The sequence below is a fragment of the Phaenicophaeus curvirostris genome, chromosome 10, assembly GCF_032191515.1.
Source record: "Phaenicophaeus curvirostris isolate KB17595 chromosome 10, BPBGC_Pcur_1.0, whole genome shotgun sequence".
Taxonomy (NCBI): domain Eukaryota; kingdom Metazoa; phylum Chordata; class Aves; order Cuculiformes; family Cuculidae; genus Phaenicophaeus; species Phaenicophaeus curvirostris.
The window spans coordinates 10,409,747-10,430,898 of NC_091401.1; the positions used below are offsets into that span (position 1 = coordinate 10,409,747).

Consider the following 21,152-nt stretch of genomic DNA (forward strand, 5'->3'; position numbering starts at 1 on the left):
GGGACCCCGGGGGTGACGACCCCGGCGGAGGGATACATCGGGCCGCGCTCCGCGACGCAGGGAGCGGGGGCGCGGGAGCGCGGGGGCCGCGCGTTGGGGTGCGTGTGTCGGAGGGGCGGCAGCCGGGCCCCGGGGGTGGGGGGGGCGCGCGCGGGGCCCCGGCGCCGCGAGAAAGTAGTCCCTTTGCCTTTCCATCCCCCCTTCCCCGCCCGCCCCAAGCCTCGCGCGGCGCTGGAAGGGGTTCGGCGGCGGAGGCGGCGGCGCTGCGTGCTGCGGCTTCAGCTGATAATTGAAGGGAAGCGAGGCGGCCGCCGGCGGCAGGAGGGTAGCGCGCAGCGTCTGCGGAGGCCGCAGCGGGACAAACTAGGTACCCGCCGCCCCACCGGGGGGCTCCGGGGTGGGACGGTGCCTTGGCAGGCCGCGGGCCGGGCCTGGTGTGTCACCCCTGACTTTAGAAGCGAGGTGCCCTTCGGAGGAGTTGGGAGGGGGGGGCAGCGTCAACCCTGGCTTTGTTGTGGTTGTGATGGGGGGGGCACACGAGACGGCGCCGCGCGGGTGATGGGGGGGTGGGGGGGTGGGATGGAGCGAGGGGAAAGAGGAGGAAGGGGTGGAAATGGAGCTGACAAAATGGCCAGGCAGGCAGCGAGCCCGCTGCAGGGACAGACCCGCTCCCCCGTTGTTCGGCGCCCCCCCTGCCCCTGGGGGTCTGGCGGGGGGGGTGTGGGGGTGGGTGGGGGTGTGTTAACCCCCTTTCTTCCTTTCCTATCCCCCCTCCCGGCCCCTGCGAGGCCGCTGATACAAAAGGGCAGTGTCAGTGTTGACACTGCCGTCGCGATTTGTGTGCCCTTCCCCGTCTTCTCCCTCCCCCACCCCCGCTGCCCCCCTTTTTCCCAAATGGCTCTTTATTCCTTCCTTTCTTTATTCTTTTTTTTTTCTTTCCTTTCTGAAGGGGCTATCGAATCAAGGGAAAAAAAAATAGCACTTCGTCTTTCCTGCCTTTCTCGATAAAAATGCTAAATAATCGGCCGACGTCCATATTTCGGAAGGGTTTTTTTGAGCGGGGGGAGGAAGAAGGTGGGGGGCGAACGGAGGCGCCTGCGGGGCCCCCGGCTGCTCACGAGAGGGGCCGGTTTTTCGCAGTTTTTTAATGTTTTTCGAGCTGATGTTTTTGTTGCTTTCAGCCAAGAAGCCGAGTTTGCCTGCCTGGTCCCCTCGCGTTCGCTTGCATAATGCGTCGCACTTGGAGGCTGATCAAACGCTGGGTCCTGCCTTTCCTGCCTGCCTCTTCCTCCTTCCCCTTCCCCGGGGGGCCGCGCCGTGGGAGCGGGTCTGGGGGGCGAGGAGCCCCTCCTGCCCCCGGGACTGGCGGCTGGGACACCCTCCCCGGCATCGGGGCTTTCGACGGAGCTCTAGGCCCGTCTTCCTGCTGTTCAACTTTTTTATTGTTCCCCCTTCCCCCACCTCCCTGTGCACTGGCTTTCTCGGCAGCCAGGGGTTTGCACCGAACGGGAGCCCGAAAGTCTAGACTGCGAACCGGAAAATAATAGGGGGGGGAAAGAATGGAAAGTTATGTCAAGGGCTTTGGGGGAAAAACATCGGCATATCGAACAAAGGTCCTGCCTGTGTTGGAGAGAGAGGCCTGCATGTGAGGCCTGATTGTGTCGCATTTACACACGGGGAAAAAATGAGTGCTTGGTACTGGCCTAAATTTATTCTTCGACTCTGGCATGCAACTTGGGAACCTTTTTAGAGCATGTGCAGTTTGTTTTGAGGGTGGTTTTATTATGTGTAACGATCCAGGAATAATATTAATTTGAGGTTGTTTGGTTTTTGTTTTTTTTTCTTTTTTCCAAAAGACTGGTTAGGTTTTTTTCCCTTTCTACCTTGTTCAGCAGGAATGATATTGATCCAGAGAATCTAACGCTGTAACGCAAAACTTTATTCAAACAAGATAACTTCTACAGTGGAAGTATTGTGAATATTGAGCTTCCTGGTGCTTTAAAATCTGTCAGAAAGAGGAGCTGAGCAGTTACCACCTGGCAAATATGAAGTACATCCCTTATAATGAAGACGAATTCTAATTACTTCAAATTTGAATTAATTTTACAAGCTTTTCTTAGGGGAGCCATCACTATGGATATACTTTCTTTTTAAGACTTTAAAAGCTATCAAGCACTGCTGTGATTACTTCTGTTTCTCTCTGGTACAGTCTCTCCTTTCTAATTCTCTTGTTCTTCCCTCCCAGCACCAAGTCTAGACTTCCAGTTGCACAGGGTGTTTTTATGGTATTTGGTTTCTGTTCAGAAAGATCTGTGAGTTTAAGTCTTAGAATAAGCTAAAAGTTTTAAAATACATATGTTTATAAACATATAAATATATGTGTAATGAACATGAAAGCAGTACTTGAAAAATAACTATACCTTTCTATTGTTTGGTAGCCTATTTAATAAATATTGATAGGAATGGAATGTGTTTGTGAGAAGAGTGGTATTTCAGTTTCTGCAGATGATATTTTAGCAATTAATGGTATATATGACTTAAAAAGTTTAAAAGTAGTCTTTTGGTGAGTGAATACTGTGAATATTTCCAGTTTACTGCAACTTATGTGTTTTTTAACTTGAAATAGTTTCTGTATTTGTAAAATGTAGCTGATTGTGTATGGCTTGCTTCTGAGTATGCACTGGTTTTGATCTTAAAATGGAAGGTTATTTTTAGTTTTTATTGTTTGGTGTATCCTGTTGTCATGTTAGAAATATAGGTAGTCTGATTTTCTTTTTTTCTCCCCCCCCCCACCAGAGTCTTCCTGAAAAAATTGGGAGTAGTAAGCCTGAGTTGATGACTTTCAGTCTGAACGTTATTGAGTTTCCAGATGGCTCCATAGGTAGGAGCCTAAGCAGGTCTTAAATATTAGTTGAAAAATTGTAGGTCAGGTACAGTGCGGCACGACTACTTACTAATATAGCAGATCACTTCAGTAGGAGTGCCGACCTGTTGAGTAAGAGGCTTATGAAAATGGAGTCTTTTGATGTCTTGCTAAAGTTCTTCAGGCCAAAGTGACCATTAAGGAAACAGTGTGTGTCTTAGTAAGTGAATATCAGAACCCTCATTCTCAGTCAGGAATCATGCACAAGTTTATTTTTATTTTCCTTTTTATATTGCATTTTGGCTGTTTGTCTTCAAACCTAGAATGCAAATATTGTAGAAAAAAATTGTAATGAGAACTTGTTTTTATAAAAGCATTCCAAAATTTGAGGCCTGAAGCTATAGGCAACACAGACACTGTGGTCCTTCTGGAGTAGTTTAATGAAAAATGTGATACAGTTAACTTCAATGTCATGAATGAAGCCATGATGAGTTTTTGTGTCGGTCCTTGCATTGCTGATAAGTACAGTTATTTACTTTGAGACAATGCAGGAAGATAACCAGACTGAATTCCTTTTGTCTCTAAGCAATGAAGCTGAAACATGAGTAGGAAAGTTATTGTTTGGTAACTTTCATGTTTTTACTTAATTTGTAGTATAAGTGAATCTCGGAACTGTCTATGTTAGTCTTATATTTACAGGCCATGCTATATTTTTTAACCAGCTAATTAGTAAGCATCATGTAGAACACTTTTTGTCGTGGTTCTGTCTTCTGTCACGCTGAGAGTAAATTATTTTGACAAAGTATAATCAGATCCTGAAGTTGTACAACATGGTGTGCTGTGACTTAACCTGGAACATTTCTGGGATCTCCCATGGGCCCATTGGATGATCTGTGTTCTGTTCATCACCTATCAAATCTGTAACGTGCACTATAAAGCACCTTGTGGACACTATGACATTCTTAGTAGTGGAAGTTTTTCATCAAGCTATTACTGCCCCAATCAACACTGACTCTGAAGGTAGTAGGACATCTGAATTTTTTAGTAGGCTAACAGATTACCTTTGGGACAGTTTGAATTTGCTCTTAGTATTTTAGTCCATGTATAGAGTTACAGCAGAAGTATGGCAGTACATGAACCAACTTCTTGCTGAGTGTTTTCATAGCCGAGTTTTAATTTGGGACATAGCAGTCACATGAACTTTTTCCTTCTAATATTTTTTTCAGTTTACATGAAATGTGTTTCTCAAGGAGCAAACCTATTTTCAGACTTGTTACTGATAAGCAAGTATGACAGAATGCTTGCATGTAGCTGCCTGTTTCAGGATGTGTTTTTTAACAAAATGATAAACTTCGAAGCATCAATTCAGCAATCTTCTGTAAATAGTAAATTTCTAGCTACACATGATATCAAGCATGCAGTCAGTGTGAAAGACAGCGCTATGTCAACTAGCTTCTCTGCTGCATGCTTTCAGATACCAGCGATGGTTGCTTTAGTTCAAAGGTTAGTTTTGAAGAGCAATTGTTCTCCTAATCCTGCCATGTGATAGATTTCTTTTTCTCCTCAAGTTGGTAGAATCTAATTGTGTAAATATGCAGTCATATTCTGCTTTAATTCTGTCTGGGTTTGAGCACACAGAACCCATCTGTTTACTCTCACAGTCTATTATGAGGCTTGTTGTGCAATGAACTAGCTGTTGCCAGTCTTACCTGACTCTTGAAAAGTACTCAGTACAAATATGGCAGAAAGCTGCCATGTGTAAGAGCAATAAGTAATCAACTTCTAAAGTGAAGACTTTTACATAGGAAAAACTGGAAAAGTTAGGTGTATATCACAACATTAATTGGTGAGCTGATACTGGACTTGGGTATTAAAAATTTGTGAGAAGTACCAGCAATGGTGTTCAAGCCATAGATGCCTTCAGTTGCTCAAAAAAAGCCCCTCTTGCCACAATTCATGGAGTAAGCAAGTCTGGAAAGAACCTCTGGAGGTCACTTGGCCCTGCTCCCCACTTCACTTTATCTGCTCCTGAATAAGTAAGTTCTTAATGGATCACTGTGCTGATAAAACAGCTCAATCTTCTTGAGTGATAAGAAAGGAAAAGAAAAACCAAACAACAAACCTAGGTATGTGTGGAGAGGGGAACTGGATGGATTCTGTATTGTGTAGCATAACAATGTTGTCTTGTGGAGCAGGGAGGAAATCAGTTTCTTGGTGTTTTCTGAATGTATTGGTTGCTTTGTGATGGTGCCCATGATAAAGTGTGTACGTTGAACTGCAAAGATTTGACCTTCTTAAAAGCTATGAAAGGGTCTGAGTCATCTCTGGAATGTGAACATTAAGTTGTTGGGAGCAATTTGGTATTTCAAAATGGAAGCTAATGTCCCCAGTACTACTTGAACAAGAAAGCTTTTTAAGGTCTGAGAGGCAAGGTATCTCATTTTTATTCTGCTTTCAGAGTTAAGTTGTTATTGACAACCCTTGTTTTATTGCATAACATATAAATAAGTAAACTTTGCCTAAAGAAAGGCAAGTGCTTGCTAGAGTTTTGTAAAGATGGAAGTGAAAGATTACAAACATGTTGTTTATTTTCTGGAGTACATGTGTTATTTGGGGACAACTTTCAGAAGCATTTGACTTGATACCAGGAGTGTGCATCTCGTTCAGGTTTGTGACTGACTACTGTTGTGTTTAAAGCATGGCTAATATTGATTGTTGTTAGTTTAGAGCAGTAACTGTGATGAAGAATTTTTACTTTGATTGTTAGTGATAATTCGTAAAGGTAGACCCATTAGGAAAAATAGGCCTGCAACAAACTTTCAGAGTTCTTGTAGCATCTACTTATGCTCCAGGGTAATTAAATCTCATCTTGTGTTGTCTTTACTTTTAGAAAGCATGCATGCTGTTTTTTCTCCCTTGTTTTTCTCCTTGTGTAACTTCTGTCTTACTTGCATTGCTGTGAGCTTGTTATGGTTTGCTGTATCCATTCTGGGTTAGAGAAATGATCTTTTTGTACTGTGGGCTTTTATGTGCTTGAATTCTGTTTGTACCTCCTCTCTTAGTCCAACAGTGTTTAGATGTAAAAGCAGAAGGACAGGTAAATAAACGTGGAAATCAAAAATACACTTCTACATAGTGTCTTCTAAGTTGAAAACGTAATTTTTTTAGGAGCAATATAAATGAGTTGAGGCACAAAAAGAAAAAAAAGTAAAAATTGCATAGTAACACTAGCAATGTTTGATTTTGGCAATCCCCATGCCTGCATTGCTCTTCCTGCCCCACCGCAAAGAAAAGGAAAAAGAAAACCATACACATGTGCACAGACTTCCTTCTCTCACTCCCCCTCGCACTCCCCCCACCATCAAGGGACTCATTAAATGCCCGTGGTGGTGGTATGATTAGAGGCTTACTTTAATTTCTGGAGTTAGTGAGGAGAATCTGCCTTTACATCATATACCTTTGTGGAGTATGAATCTATGGTATATGTCTATGTTTGGATGTGATACTATTATAAGACGTGGTTAACACCAGCGCTAGAAGATGGCATCTTCTCCATGTTAATAATATTCGGTGTCTTCTAATGTCAAATCTGTGATGTAATTAGGTTATTCAGTATAGTTAACGACCTTTCCTGGAAGGTGTGTGCATTGTAACTGAACCTTCTGATCACAAGTGAGATGTAGCTATGCATTTAAAAAGAACTAACGAAGAAAGTAACTTAAGGTGCATATTAATAGGCTCTATGTGGAATAAAAAGTTGGAAGCCTTCCTTCATTAGAGAGTCAATGTTTCTTCCTCTTTAATTTGAGGATATACTCCATTATGAACAAATAGGAAGTTAAGCTTCAGATCTTTAAGTAACACCAGTAATCAAAATTAAATGGATTCAGGTAATGGAGGGGGCAAGCATACCATTGGTGTATGTAAAATTGCAACTTGAAGTTAGTTTCCTAGTTTCTGGAGGAAAAACACCCTTTCAACTGAATCTCATTTAAAATAAGTGATAGAAGCTGCATAACTTTGTCAAACTTTAAGTCAGGATACTAAGTGTTAAAAATTGTGCTTTGAAGACCTGCTACAATCTATCCACAAAGTTTTTCATGTTTATGTAGTGACAATGTGTGCTGCCATGTCTTACTGTAGTAGCAGTCTGCCTGATTTATTTAGCCGATAGCTTTCTAGAATAAAACACTAGTAATAAAAGTGAAAACCTGCACTATGCCATAAGATTGTGCATTAAAGAAGTTGGTTTCATTCCCTTATTCAGTTACAAAAAGCTTGGCAGAAGTACAAATATATTTCTTTGCCAAAAATAAGTTAGCAAATATGCTTTCTTCAAATTTCTTGTGTGACAGCTTTTAAGTTGATATAGTTCTGCTGCATTCTCCTATTTCTCATTTACCTCAAGTATTTGTAGACTTACAGCTGAATGTAGTGATGTTTTGTATTGGACTCTTGACAACAGGACTCCAGCTCAAAACTTTCAGTAATTTTTGAGAGCGTGCCTAAAAATAAGTGTTTAATTAGCTTTGAGAGCCCACTGAAATGACAGGCAAAGTAATCTGTCACTTTCAAAGTACAATGCAATGAACTCACTTGTTGCTATGCTTTACTACTTCCAGAGGTTGTCTGGAATTAAAGTATATTCCCTGACTGCCTCAGGCTTTTATACTGTCACAGGTTTAGCCAAAAGCTAAAAAAGTGAAAAGTATTCTTAGTTTCCAATAAAGTAGATTCCTGTTGGGTAGCTTAAGTCAATGGATGAACTTAACGTAGTTGTATCTATTTTTCAAAACTCTAATGTGTTTTATTCTGATTAAGTCTGAATTTCTATCAGATTGAAATATTATGATGCTTCCTGCTGGCAACACCTGTAACATCACCAGAAACACTTTGTCAACTCCCCAGCCTGTTTGTAGCAGTCTCACTGTTCTAAACTAGTGTTCCTTCTGTTTGTGGTATCAGTTTCGTTGGTGCAGTTTCAACACCACTGAAGTTACTGGAAACCTTATTAGGTCTCACCTGTGCTATTATTGCAATTGATTTTAATTGGTGTTGGAGCATTTTAAAAAACATAAGCTGCTTGACTGACTTCTGATTGCTTTTCATCGCAAAATTATTTAATGTTTTTATTTTATTTATTGATTTTATTTTATTAATGATTTCATCTAAAATTTAATGTGTTTTCATTGACTTGGAAATGGGTTTCTTCCTTACAGATAGTTTTCCTTCAACAAAATCATGTCAGGCTCTTTGGAAAGTCAGCTCAGTAAGAATGGCAAATCAAAACTATATAGCAGGTGATATTGTTAATTGGTCTAACAACAGATTTAAACTAATATTTTGACTTTCTCTATTTTGTAACCTATTCTGAAATAACAGTTATCTTGAACATTAACTGTAACTCAGGTACAGTATCTCTGTTGTGCTTTCATAGCATTCCTGTGTTTTGTCTGCCAGCTCTACATGAGGCTTTTTTAAAAAAAAATCGTGTAGCTGGTTTGGTTTTCTGAATGTTTCTCTGGCATGTTTCGTACCCCTCCCACCTCACCCCCCCGCACACACATTTGGGAGATATCAAACATGACCATATGGGCACAGAGTGACGCAGCAGTCGAAGGTTCAAACTGGATAAACAACCTCTGCATGGAATAACCCTGTCCAAAAGAGTAGGGTATGGTTTGTGGTTTTTATTTTTAAATCCTAGAACTCCCTGCTTACTGCAATAACTTGCTTTGTGGAGGTTTATCTTTTCCTCCCCCCTTCCTTCTCTGCAAAAGGTGTGGGCACAAGTTTTCTTGCCTTACTAGCAACAGGGTTTCAGTAGTAGATACCACGGCACAGAACAAGAAAAGCTTTGCAAACTGCAGATAATATAGGTTTGCTTCTTTGCAGTGTCTTCTCTGATGACTTCTACCTTTTGAGAAAGAATGGGTGTTACGAAAACAAGAATGGTGTTCCAGTTACTTCCTTAGCAAAAAGATTGAAGTGAGGGTAGTTTTTTCTAGGAACAGAGCCTTTAAAGTACATCTTGTCCCTGATCATCTTGGTTGTGAACATCTTGTGTCTCTCTTAGCAGAACAACAGAACTTGGTGTTTGTCAGTTGTGTGTAAGGACAGTGAAGTACTATCTAGGAAGAAGCTTATGAGAGCGCATAACGTCCAAAGTGTAATCTGCTGATGTTGTTATATCACTTAGCTGCTTTTTAGATGGTTGCAGGTTAGAGATTCAGGTGCATGTGTTGGTTTTGTTTTAATACTTGCTTTTTTTAATTACTTGGCCCTCTTGTAGGGTTATTCGGCATATTGTTTCTTGAAATTTGGGATCATCAAACTTCCAGCCTGAAAGTTTCTTACAACTGTTTTGCCTGCTAACCGATATCAATGCTGTCCTCTCATTTTGGGTAATTTTCTTCTCTTGGAGTTTTACCCTTGGCACTTACAGAAGGCATTTATAACCTACTTGTTGCCTGGCTAAATAATGCAGGCTTTATTAGTCACCTCCTGTATGAGCACTACTCTGTTCTTTTAGCTGGAATTCATCTTGCTTGACCAATGACAGCTGTGATGGGATAGAGTATTCCAGATAAATATTACTTCTACAAAAGTGCTGGAGAGTTTTCAGTTACTCTGTAATTGTGTATATCTAAGCATTGGTTCCTCTTCCACATCCTGCCCCTGCTCCCCTCCAGCATCACTCTGAGTAACTGCAACGTGTAGCCACTGATGCTTATGTCAACTTACAAGGGCTTGCCTTACAAGTGAACTTGTTGGCTTTGGTACTGAGGTACAGGATCTCCATGCTGCTTGGTATCATTGTACTCCATAGCATTGCAAGGTGTTCATTAGAATAATTTACTCTATTGTATTTTTGACACATACTATTTTGGAGGAGGGAAGGAGGAAAGGAAAGGGAACTTGTAAGTTTTGGGTAGTTTGGGAGAGAAAAATCGGGAATTTTGCAGGAGTGGCCCTGGCTTTAGATAACCACATCACCTGGGGAGTTCTGTTGAAATATGCAAGGCTGTTATAATAATTGAGCTCTTATCTTATTTCATAGTTTCCTTCTATGGGTAATAGTCTGTTGATCATTACAAATACTTTCTGCCAAACTTCTAGGACAACATATTCTATTTGGATACTACTTAAGTGTAATTGATTGCTTAAATAGTTTTGTATTTAACAACACAAAAATAAAATAATGAATGACCTCTCTTCAGTAAGCCTGGGAATGGCAGCAAATGTCTTCAGTTCTGCTGTTAAAAAAAAAAGTTTCATGCCTGGAATCTACTGGTGTCCTGTAATTACTGAATTAAGTTTCAAGATTTAATTCCATCACAAGTTTAAGCTTGTGGAAACTGTCATTTCCAACTTCCTCAGCACTGGGCCTCTGACTGCACATTCACCATAGTTGTGAATATTTTAAGTCCAGCAGTGTCTAAAAGATGGAGATACTTTAGGCAAAAATGTTCTTGCTCTAAAATGTTTCCTGTAATGTGCCTTTGAAAGTGGCAAGGATGGAAGCCTGCAGTTCAGTAGTCCTTGTCAGAGTACTACTCTTTTGCTAAGCTCCCCTTCAGTGAGAAAGTCTATGCACATACTTTCATGAGTAGACAATTTCATGGCACTACTGATGTAGTGAAGAAAGGTAGACTGTCCTGTGAAAAGTATTTGAAAGAACCAATCTTAAGTCTTAGTTTCTCAGGAAAGGAGAGGCCCTGTTCCTGGAAATGCTAATACCTTGAAACTAATGGGATCTCTTTTTAAGTAGTAGTTTCATTTTTATTTCTTTGGGGTTTTTTTTTTTTGTTTGTTTGTGTTTTTTAAATAAAGGGACAGTTCTTCCTTACTGCAATTTTGGGTCACTTTCAATTGGAATATATCAAATGCTTGAATTTTAGCCTAGAGTATCTAGTTGTCAGCTAAAGGCTGACAGGGGGCAAAAAAACAAAGTGCAAAAGTATGTATAAGCGTTCAGTTCTTAAACCACTGACTCTAGCTGTGTTGTCATAAATGTTATTGCTATACCATGAATGGTAGTTGCTCCCATGGCGATCTTTGTGTTTAGTTCCCGTAGGGGAAGTTATTCTAAAGATGTTAACTGCCACATTTAAGCTTTCAACAGCTGAGGCAAGGAATTCCAAGACCTAGAGTTTTGTGCCTCTCCATGTATGAATGCTGCTCTGACATCACGGAGTGACAAGCAGAGAAGACGCAAGCTACTGTATTTCCTCTGGTTCTCAGTTAACTTGTGAGAGACTTAGCTGAGTTTGGGCTTGTAAGCCCCTGTCTTTGCTTCATGTATATTATCTAACTTGTTAAAAAAGCCTGCTTAATAAGGATTTGGTCTTTCTGTTAGCAATATCAGAAGCAAAAAATAACTAGTTCAAGGCCAGAACTGCTGTGGCATTTGGAAACAGAAACTCGCCATATTGTAGAATATAATGATTTAAATGTCTAAGTTTAATTAAATCAAGGTGCATCCAAAATCAAGATGGTATGTTACGACTCAATAGTAGTATAGGTTGTGGCAACAGTCTGGAGTTTCACTATTTTTGGTGTGAGTGTGCTGTGTCATTGGGAGGCTGGAAAGATTGGTGGCCCAGCTTTGAGGTGAGAACGGTTTTAGAATGCACCGTTGAGTGGCTCTTGTCCAAGCTGCTTTGTTCTTGCATAGGCTGGAGAAGCATTTGTGTGGGTGAGTGGAGGAGAAGCTGTTCTCATTTCAGGTTGCTTCGGCAGATTTTGAAAGCTTTTATTGGTGACATTTGGTGATAGTTCAAGGTGTCAGAATTTAAATTGTCTATATAAACAGGTACAGTGATAGAGTATAATTATTAGTTTCACTCTAATGACATGAATTATTTCTGTAAGTGAAGGGGCTTGAAATAAGGTACTCAAAGGTAGGAACTTTGGATAAATACGTGTAGTAGTTGGAGACTACTTTCTACCAAGTACACAAGGCTTTTACTTAGTTTTTTGGATGAGAGGAACTAACTTTGCCTTCTAATTTATTTAGATGACCGTGGTCACTAGGATGTCTCCAAAGGAATCTAGTTGGAGGATGTAGTGGAGTTCAGCTGAAAAACTGCACAGGGCAGGCTGGTAGCTCTAATGCCCTGAAGTCTGGCTTGTTGAGGTTTTCTTTCCTTGGTCTGTACTGTAATTTTAATAATAAGTTAAATCTTTTATGAAGAGTATAAGGAAGTTAAATCATTATTAAGCTTAGAATTGATGGAGTTATGAAAAAAGCAGAGGTGTTTGGCTGAGAATGTCTGTCATACTTTAATATCTACAGAATATTTATGCTGTCATTTTAGTTAGAAAAATATTCATTGTAAAACACGCTGTTATGCTACATCTGGAGCCTTTTTCTTGAAAATAAAAAAGCACTCCTGAAACTTTCAGACTTGTATCATGCAGCTGTTCAATGTAATAAATATTGTTATGTTAGCATATGCCAAAGGCATATTCTGTCCTTGCTATTTGAAACTACAACACCAGACCTAGCAAAAAGCACTGAACGGAATTAGGCAGCATCTATTGGAACATTTCCCTGCCAGGAAGTAAGTAGCCTTTTTTGCAGCTCTGAAATGTCTACCGGCAAGGAATTCAGGCTTTAGTAAACCTGTCCATGCTATGACTCTGTGGAAGAACCCCTTATTAGTGTCAACTTTCTAATGTGAACTATAAAAGAAGGAAATAGTAACAGTTGCTGCTTGTTCCAGGAAGGTGCATGGGTAACCTGGGAGAGAGGACATAAGTCTAGGAGGTAAAGCAGAAAAAAGGGCTGGTGGTACTTGTGTATATGGGAGAAAGAGAGGAATTTGTGGCAGACTTCTGCATCTGTGTTAAAGTTTGCGATGATGGGTTCTTGTCTCACTTAAAATTAAGACCAAGTCTGGCATCCTGCTAAAAAACATTTGAAAGGGCTCTAGCACTTAGATTTGCTCAAGTTCATATTGACTCTCCCTGTTCAGGTTACTGGGACACTTGTTTGCCATTCCCATACTCTGTGACCCCTGTGTACGATGCCTTGTCCCCACAAACTTGTTTTATTTGTCAGGTACTGAAAAGGTGCTTGTGTGGAGTGAACAGTCTCATCAATGAAGTTTGCCATAAAGTGGTTTTAATTCTTTCATAAGTCTTGATACTCTAGCTTTTGACAACTTCTTCCATAACTTTAAAGGTGGGAACCTTCCTCAAATGCAGTTTTGAAGGTAATATTTGATGTTGTTCTATATAGTTACCGTGAAAGAAGAGCTCTGAGCACTGTAAAGTTCTGATCCATTGATAGGATGAGCCCAGAGACAGCTTAATCCTTAATGTTTAACGGGTGTTTCTTTGGGTGTGACTTGATTTTGTTCAGCTTTACACACACCTTCTCTTCTGTTTCTCTGTACAGTTATTTGGTAGGTAGTTTGGCTCATGATTTCATACGAGGTAAATGTCTTTAATTGTGCCTGTGTCAGTAATTTGGTATGCATATTGAAGCTTCTTCTTAATTACATCACTGCAAGGTATGATGTCAGTGTATAAATTGTTTTTCTTTGCTTGAGAAGATGCACCTGTGACATGCAATTCCAAGATGCCATTGGTTGAGCACTACCCAGTTTGGAAACATTAAATGTGCTTTAATCCCTTTGTTTGTAGGGTCCTTGTGATAGTTGAAGATCGATGTGCAGATCCAGTGCTAAGGAAGCCGGAAACTTAACCTGTTTTAATTGGATTTCTTCCTCAACAACTGTAATTAAACTATTTCCCAGATTATGTCATGTGGCGTAGGAATTTTGCTATACATTGGGCCTTTGACCTTTTTTTGTGTAGCATTTGGGTGGAAGTCTGTTCCAGAGGATAGCATAACCTGCTTGAGACAGGCTGGGAAAGGAAGCCTCAACAAACATTGGCTTGGGTTGATGCTAAATATCACTGATTAGAAAAACAAAAGGAAAGCTCCCGATTCCTCCCGATTAGTCCAAAACTTTTGTAAATGTTATTTTGAAGATGCAAAAAGTTGAGACCCATTCTGGTTGGGTAGATATTCTCTTCTCCCCTTCCCCTGGAAATAATTATTTTTTTTAGCTTTAAGGTTTTTCTCTTTAAGACATGCTAGTATGAGTGAACAGGCTTCTCAGTTTCTGGCATTTCTATACATAAACTTGTTTCAACCTGAAGCTGAATGTCACCAATGAAGACCCAGTCTCTTCCCTCTTTACCTTGTTTTCAAGGTAGATCCACATAATGCCCTCAGACCTGTAATCTTAGGTTTATCTGTGGCAATTGTCTAATCTGCTTGTGCATGTCAACTGGTTTTTGTTTCTTCTTACAGCAGTGACTTCTGTAATATCTGCTCTCTGAAATTCTTCTTTGTAGTGGCTAATTAAAGTTCTGTTCTTGTTTCTACCCCTTGAGTTGTCTAGAAGACTGCAGAGACAGTCTTATGTTTAGTTAGACTTTGGATGGCTAAACCATATTACTAAGCTCACTAGATCTCTCTGTAATTTAAGACAGTTTGGCAAAAGTTGATTAGGAACTTGGCAGGGCTCGGGCAACCTGCTGTGCCACAACATGGGACTTGAATTGCCTAACAGGCTCTGCAGGTGGGGTATGGCTATGTACCAGATCAGTATTTGTCTTGTAGCACTATTGCGCTTGGTTTTGTATAAGGGTGATGTGTGCCAGTTGTGGGTGAGTGGCAGACTGCAAATGAGGCACCATCTGGCCTATGGGGTTAGAAAGGGGAAGAGGCTTGATGTTGTAGCAGTAGGTTCTACATTCAAACCCATAACATTGAATTAGATGGAGCTGCGCAACTCAAAGGCAGCTGGGCATTAAGCATTGGGCTGGGCAGGCTTGAAGTAGATCATAATCTTGGGTACTTCTTTGCTTGCTTGCATGACAATACTGAAATCAGGCTTCTAAATTGAAATTTGCATTAATTGCTCAGATGACCTTTTTTTTCCTTGCGGGTAATAAATGCCCCCTGCCCCAACTTGGCCACACGTATTTACTTGGTCTGAATTTGCCCACCTATCTGCTAGCTTGTCTTCGTTTCTGGCAACATCACTGATCCGTATTTCATGAAGGATTATGTGCTTTCCTTCATGTTGTCTCACAGAAGGTAAAGTTCCTCATTCAAATTCATTCCCCTCTTCTGAAGAGAATGTTCTCCCTCAAGCTTGCCAGGAAGCATGGGTTTTTTTGTTAGTGAAAGCTTAAGCACCACACAGGTAGTAAGTTTTGGCTCCTACTAAACATGGGTTTCAACAAAAGCTGAAAATGAAGGACAGATGAAGTTTTACCACAAACAAAAGAACTCATATCAATTCAGTCTGGGTACAAATAGCAGAGTTTTGGTCAGAATTTGCCTCCTGGAAAATACGTTCTTATCCCCTGGAGGTAACAGTTGCTTTTGCTAAATTTGAAGGGGGGGAAAAGTAGTATTTCTGTTGTGGTCAACAATTTGGAACAAAGCTTGTATTAGCACCAAATAGCAGAATTGCATACTGAGACTTGTAATGTAAGCTTCTCCATCTAGCAGCTTGTCAGTAACAATAAGTTTAAGGTTCCTGTAGATGTGAAGTCAAACTCGCTATAGGATCCCATTTGGCAGAGAAATTGTGCTCTGTGACACAAGTGTGCAGAAGAGTAAACTTTGAATGCACTTGTCCTTCAGTTTTCCCTTCTCTTTCCTGTTGCTGTGCGAAGAGGGGAAAAGTCTATCAGCAGAGTCAAAAACTGGTTCAGTGTTCTGCAGGTGATGTTTGCTATGTTTGTATGTGCCTGTTCTCCATGTGCTATAACAAACCTATCATGTTACTTGAGATGGCTTAGATATCTCGAGGCTTCTTCTGAAGCTGAGCTCCTACTGGCTGACTTGCCGCTGTCCATATCAGACTGTTTTTTACTGACTGTAGAAGTTCCTGGGTTATTACACTTTAGATAATTTCTTCTGTTCACAAATTCAAAAATTTACCTGCTACAGAATTGGTTATATTATGCAACAGAAGTTAGTATTTAGTTCGCTAAAAACCCAAACCAAAATGGAGTGAGCCCTGAAGACCAAGAAACCACAGATGCTGTAAACATGAGAATATTTTCTTCAAGTGTTGAGTCCTGGCACTATGCCACTGTGAGAGAGGATTCCCTTCCTTAGTTAATGAATTGAATTCAAACCATACACTGATGGGAAACTTACATTGAGCTAGTTTGGGCCTGGAAAGTTAACATAATTGCCTTGTTTGGAGAACAACAACTTAATTATTTGGATTTTTTAACATGAGCAGAGTGTTTGAATTAAGTTGTGATTTACCCTTTTAAATAAATATTGTAAGAGATTATAGTAAACTCCACAGCTGATGCTCTCTCAAAGACTGAGAGCAATACTTCCCCACCAGGCCCAGCAAAAGGTCTGCAGTCTCAGACTTCAAATTCAACAGGAGTGCTTGGAGTAGGGAAGGCTGTTCAGCTTTTGCAACTTGAAATGTCTTCCCACTGTCACAAAACTGTTCTTAGCAACACTGGAGCTGTGGTATCTTTTGTACAGATATCTTCCAGTCTCCTTGTCGAATGGAAGTTGGTAGGTAAGGGTACTGCTTTGCTGGCTTGGAGTCATGGTTATGCTTTTCCATCGTAAATGAGTCTAAGAAGAATATTGTGCTGAAGCATTTTTTTTTTTTAGCAATTTGGAAAAATCTGTCTTTGTCTAATAGCTTCTGTATTGTCTCAAGTTACCAAGTGTAAAAATGGACGTGTGAGCTAGTCCAAAGTCTGTAATGTCTTCAGTGGACTCCTTTGCTATCTATAGCTTACAAGCCCATTTTGCTTGCTTACTGATCTTAGTCAAGGTTACTGGCTTGTGTATTTGAGGAGCTGAGGGGGAGGGAATGCTTCCTGGGAGAATACATGATTGCAGTGAGGAACAGGGCCAGAGTTGTTTCTTTTTTCAGAGTTTGTCCTTGGGAGGGGTGGGGAGTTTGCCCTAGAGACAGTACATCAGGTAAGCCTTAGTGTACTCTAGCATCTTTAAATCATGGAGACAGCTTATGGCTGTTAATAGGGAGAAGGTGAAAATGGAATCAGATAAGAAAGTCGGTGGGAACTTGCTCTTCCTATGTTAGTAGAAGAAAAGCTTGTCGTACCTTAAGGCTTTATGCAGCTGAAAAACCTAGGCTTCACCATTGAAACCCATGCACTTTACTGTAGCTTACAACACCTTGCAGCTGATGGGACAGTATCTTTTTCCCTTGTTTGTGTATAGAAGTTTCCTGTTGGGAAGAAGGGAGGGGTGATGAGAATTTGGGAGGTGTTGCTGAATTTTCCTAGGGAATGTTCAGTGTGGTGTTGTACCTGCTCCATAAATTTCTGATGAACTGTTTCTACAAGCAGAAGGGATGAGAGGCTGCTGAACTGAAAACATAAGCTTTGGCCTGCCTGGAGCTTTGACATGAGATTTGTTTGGAGGTGATGACTGCAGTGGAGAAAGAACCAGGCAGAGTGGATAACTTCTGAATTCAGAGAGTACAGTAACAAAGTGTATTGTGTCAAAATCAGCTGCACAAGATTCAGTTTGAAGCAACTAACTGGACTAAAAAGTCTTAATGAATTTCAGAGTCAGCTGGTGAAGTAGTAGAAGTAATTGATTGAGTGCTGGCAAGTACTTGCTTGCAAAGCAAGAAAATAGGTGTGTATGTTTGCAGGTAAATGAGGAGAACCTTGTAAGCAGTGAGCAAAAATGAGGTGTAGCTATGAGATCAGTTTAAAATGAAGTAATGTAGGTCCAAAACAATTCAGCAATTGCTGAATCATATACAGTAAGTTCTTCAGTTTAGTTGTTATTAGTCTCAACTCTTACATGTGTTGTATGTTTGTATATTTAGAACATTGCTTTACCTAGATCTGTCACAGATAGAGTTGATGAAGTTTTGTGCGTCTCAGTTCAAGAAGGGCATTCAGAGGAGGGCAATAAAGCTGGTGAAGGGGCTGGAGAACAAGCCTTGGGAGAGGCAAATGAGGGAACTGGGGCTGTTTAGCCGGGAGAAGAAGTGGCTGAGGGGAAATGTCATCACTGTCTACAACTCCCTGAAAGGAGGTTGTAGCATGGTGGGTGTTGGTCTCTTCTCCCAAGTAACTGGCAACCGGATGAGAGGGAATGGCTTCAAGTTGTGCCAGGGGAGGTTCAGATTAGACATTAGGAGAGATTTCTTCACCAAAAGGGTTCTCGAGCACTGGCAGAGGCTGGCCAGGGAGGTGGTTGAGTCCCCATCCTTGGGGATATTTAAAAGCTGGGTGGATGAGGTGCTCAGGGATCTGGTTTAGTATTGGACAGGTGCAGTTGAACTCTATCTCAAAGGTATTTTCCAACCAAACCATTCTGTGAATCAATGCAATCTCAAGTCTTAGACTTAACATTTTCTGCTAAATCTGCTGAACTCTGAGTTCTGTCTGGAGAGATGTGCAGCTTAATGGAAGAAAATGTTCTGGACTTACAAGGCATATAAACATCCTCCTGTCTTTTGATTTTCCCTGTTTTGCATAGTACTGACATCAGGGCTGTAAGTCTGCAATTTTGAGAGGCTGGTTTGCTGCATCAGCATTAAGTAAGCTACTGGTTTTTGGTCTGAGGTACAGAAGAGCAAGTATGCTGGCCAGTATGCTCAACTCTGAGTAGATAATGGGCGTTATAATGGAATATTATGGGCAGAGGTGCTAGGTGTATCCTTAAGTGTTCAGGAAATTGGAGTGCAAGACTGAAAAATTTTTTTACTACTAAGACTCTTGCAAGAAACTTAAACCTCAGAAGACAAACAACAACAACAACAAAAAAAACAACATAGAAAACTGAACATGTTCTAGGTCTCACCCAAATTGATTAAGAGAGCCCTTTTCTTGTGAAAGCTTCAATTCCATTTGTTACTGGTTTGCTTTGTGATCAGTGGCCATAAAGCCTGTTGGAGTGCTTCAGTTTACTCATTCTCTTTTCCTCTCTGTAGCCTACATCATAGTATCTTTCAAGGAGTGCTTCTGGGTGTTAAGTAAAAGCTGATACAAGCTTGTTCTACATTTGTCCGTTTCGTCTGCTTCAAAGTTATGGAAAAGTGTCGTCCTCTTCCTGTTGGCTTTTCCACGAAAGGAAAGGTAAAGGCTTCACTGCAAACTGACTAGTGGTTTTTGCACTTTGTGTTCTTGTGGAATCTCAGAGCAGTGTAGCTATACATTAGTGATCTTGTTTCTAATAGGCATATTAAGTCTACAGAAATTATTTCTGGTTGCTTTCCTGTACAGTAACAAAGACAACCATTAAAGGTAATGAAAGTCTTTATTGAAACTCAAGAGTACTATGCAAGATAATAACAATTAGATGCCAATGCTGTTAGCTGTCTTCAGGAGATTGTTGAGTTTATTTGAAATGCTGGTTTTTAGAATTCATCTAAAGAGTCTGCTTACAAGGAGGACGTCTATGGGCCAATGCTTTGGAATCCTTACAGTTAGGAATATGGAGTTGTGAAACATTAAGATGGTTTATTTACAGAAAACTTTATGCTAGAAGATCTGAACTTCAAGTCCTCAAATCGCAAAGCTTGTCAACCTTTGTGCTTTGGTTGGATGTACAGTTCCAGCTTTTTCTTACTGTGGGTGTGGGGAGAATATGTAGGTGAGAAAATGGTCTTAAAATGGGATGGGACGGCACTGGTATATTCAGCTGATATACTGAGTTGTGGATCTCCTTTGAATTTGGGTATCTAAAGAGAGGACAGAATAGGCCAAGTGCTGGAAGTGAGGCCTACAGATGGAGGAAAAAGCCTGAATGAGAACAGTTCACATCCAGGAATCTTGTGGCTGTTTTGTTGTTTTAGAATGTAGAAGAAGCAGTTGTGACACACTAAAGTTTTCTTCCCTGCTGAACTAACTGGGTGCATGGTAATGTGTGGCTTCAGATACTTGTAGTGAGACTTCAGGTAATGTTTTGATGTTAAACAACATAGCTGGACCGTGAATCACCATTTTATTTAGAGGTAAACTGGAAATCATATGGTTAATACAATATACAATAAGAAATGTAGTTAAGTGGAGAGGTTTCAATATAGAAGGTAACTCTGGACATCATCTTGACTTGACAAATGCCCTGCAGGATAAAACTGCTTTCATTCTTGTACACAGCTGAAAATACCAGGTGTATGTAGCATCCTGTCCTGCATAGCTCCTAAGCATGAAGTGGCTGGCTGACCCAGACAGATCAACATTAAACTAAAGTTTCTCTAGACAGCATCAGGATTGCCTGCATGATTCTTGTTTTCAGATAACTCTTACGGTGTTTGGAGGAGCCCATGTCCTGGCCCTGGGTGGGAAAGCATGTGGTTGACCTTGTGGAGCTCTAGAGTGAGCGTTGCTCCTTGCAGAATGAAACCTGCTGGAATGTACATTCTTCTTGTAGTCAGTTTGTGACAACCATCTAGGGCAACCATTTCATAGTATGACGGGTAGTTTGGCATTAGTACCAGATTTCAAGCTCAGGTGACCTTGTACAGGAGAAGGCAGTACTCACACCTTTCAGAAAATGCAGGAAACATGTCTCCTTGCTCATGTTTGTGGAGAGATGTTTTTTTATTTCTTTGTATTCAAACACCAAATGAAGAGAATGCACAACAGCATTTGATAGTGCTGGTGATGAACTTCAGCCAGAGCCCTTAAGTGTAGTGCTGGAACCTTGGTCAGCTTTCAGCTTGGTTAATGCCAGGCTCATTGTCTTGCATCTACGGGGTACTCTGCAGGGAATGCTAGCACTGATGTTTTCCTTAACCTGAGTGTCCAGCCGCACCAGCAAGCTGCGATAACTTTCAGCTGTAGCAGGCTTTTTCTGTTCCATTGTAGATCTTTTTGTGCTCTAAAGCTGTAAACGCAAAGTGTCAGGTATTACTTAAAAGCTTTACACCTTTCTGTTAGTGGGAATATTTGCTATGATTAAGGAGTTCAGGATAAGAGAAATAATCAGGAAGAATGAAAGCTCAGCTTCTGAGAAGTAGGATTTACAGCGCTCTCAACTTCCCCAGTCATCAAGGCTTCTGGATACAAGGTTCATTGATCATCTGTGTTTTGTGGGATTGGGTATTTTGTGCTCTTCTTTCAAGTTTTTAGGCATAAGATAAAAAAAATGAGGTAAAGGTAATGATTTGCTAATTAATCGTACTTTTTGCTGTTGCTGTCAGCTGCTGTGTTGGACCTCTTAGTGGATGAACACAAAGAACATGCTTTTAATTTGTGTGATGTAGGAACTAGGATGAGGAGCAAT

The 21,152-nt window shown here is 40.8% G+C and overlaps 1 protein-coding gene across 6 annotated transcripts in view; it reads left to right on the top strand.

The window, feature by feature from the left end:
* Positions 1-201: 201 nt before the first annotated feature.
* The window catches only part of TRIP12 (thyroid hormone receptor interactor 12), a 73,344-nt gene continuing 52,393 nt past the window's right edge, over positions 202-21,152 (top strand). For 5 of the 6 annotated variants that reach the window (XM_069864905.1, XM_069864907.1, XM_069864908.1 and 2 more), the window contains exon 1: positions 202-367. The gene's annotated coding sequence lies outside the window, so the exon portion shown is untranslated. Of the gene's footprint in view, positions 368-8,473; positions 8,538-21,152 lie in introns of those variants that run through there. The other variant, XM_069864906.1, reaches the window with a different exon arrangement.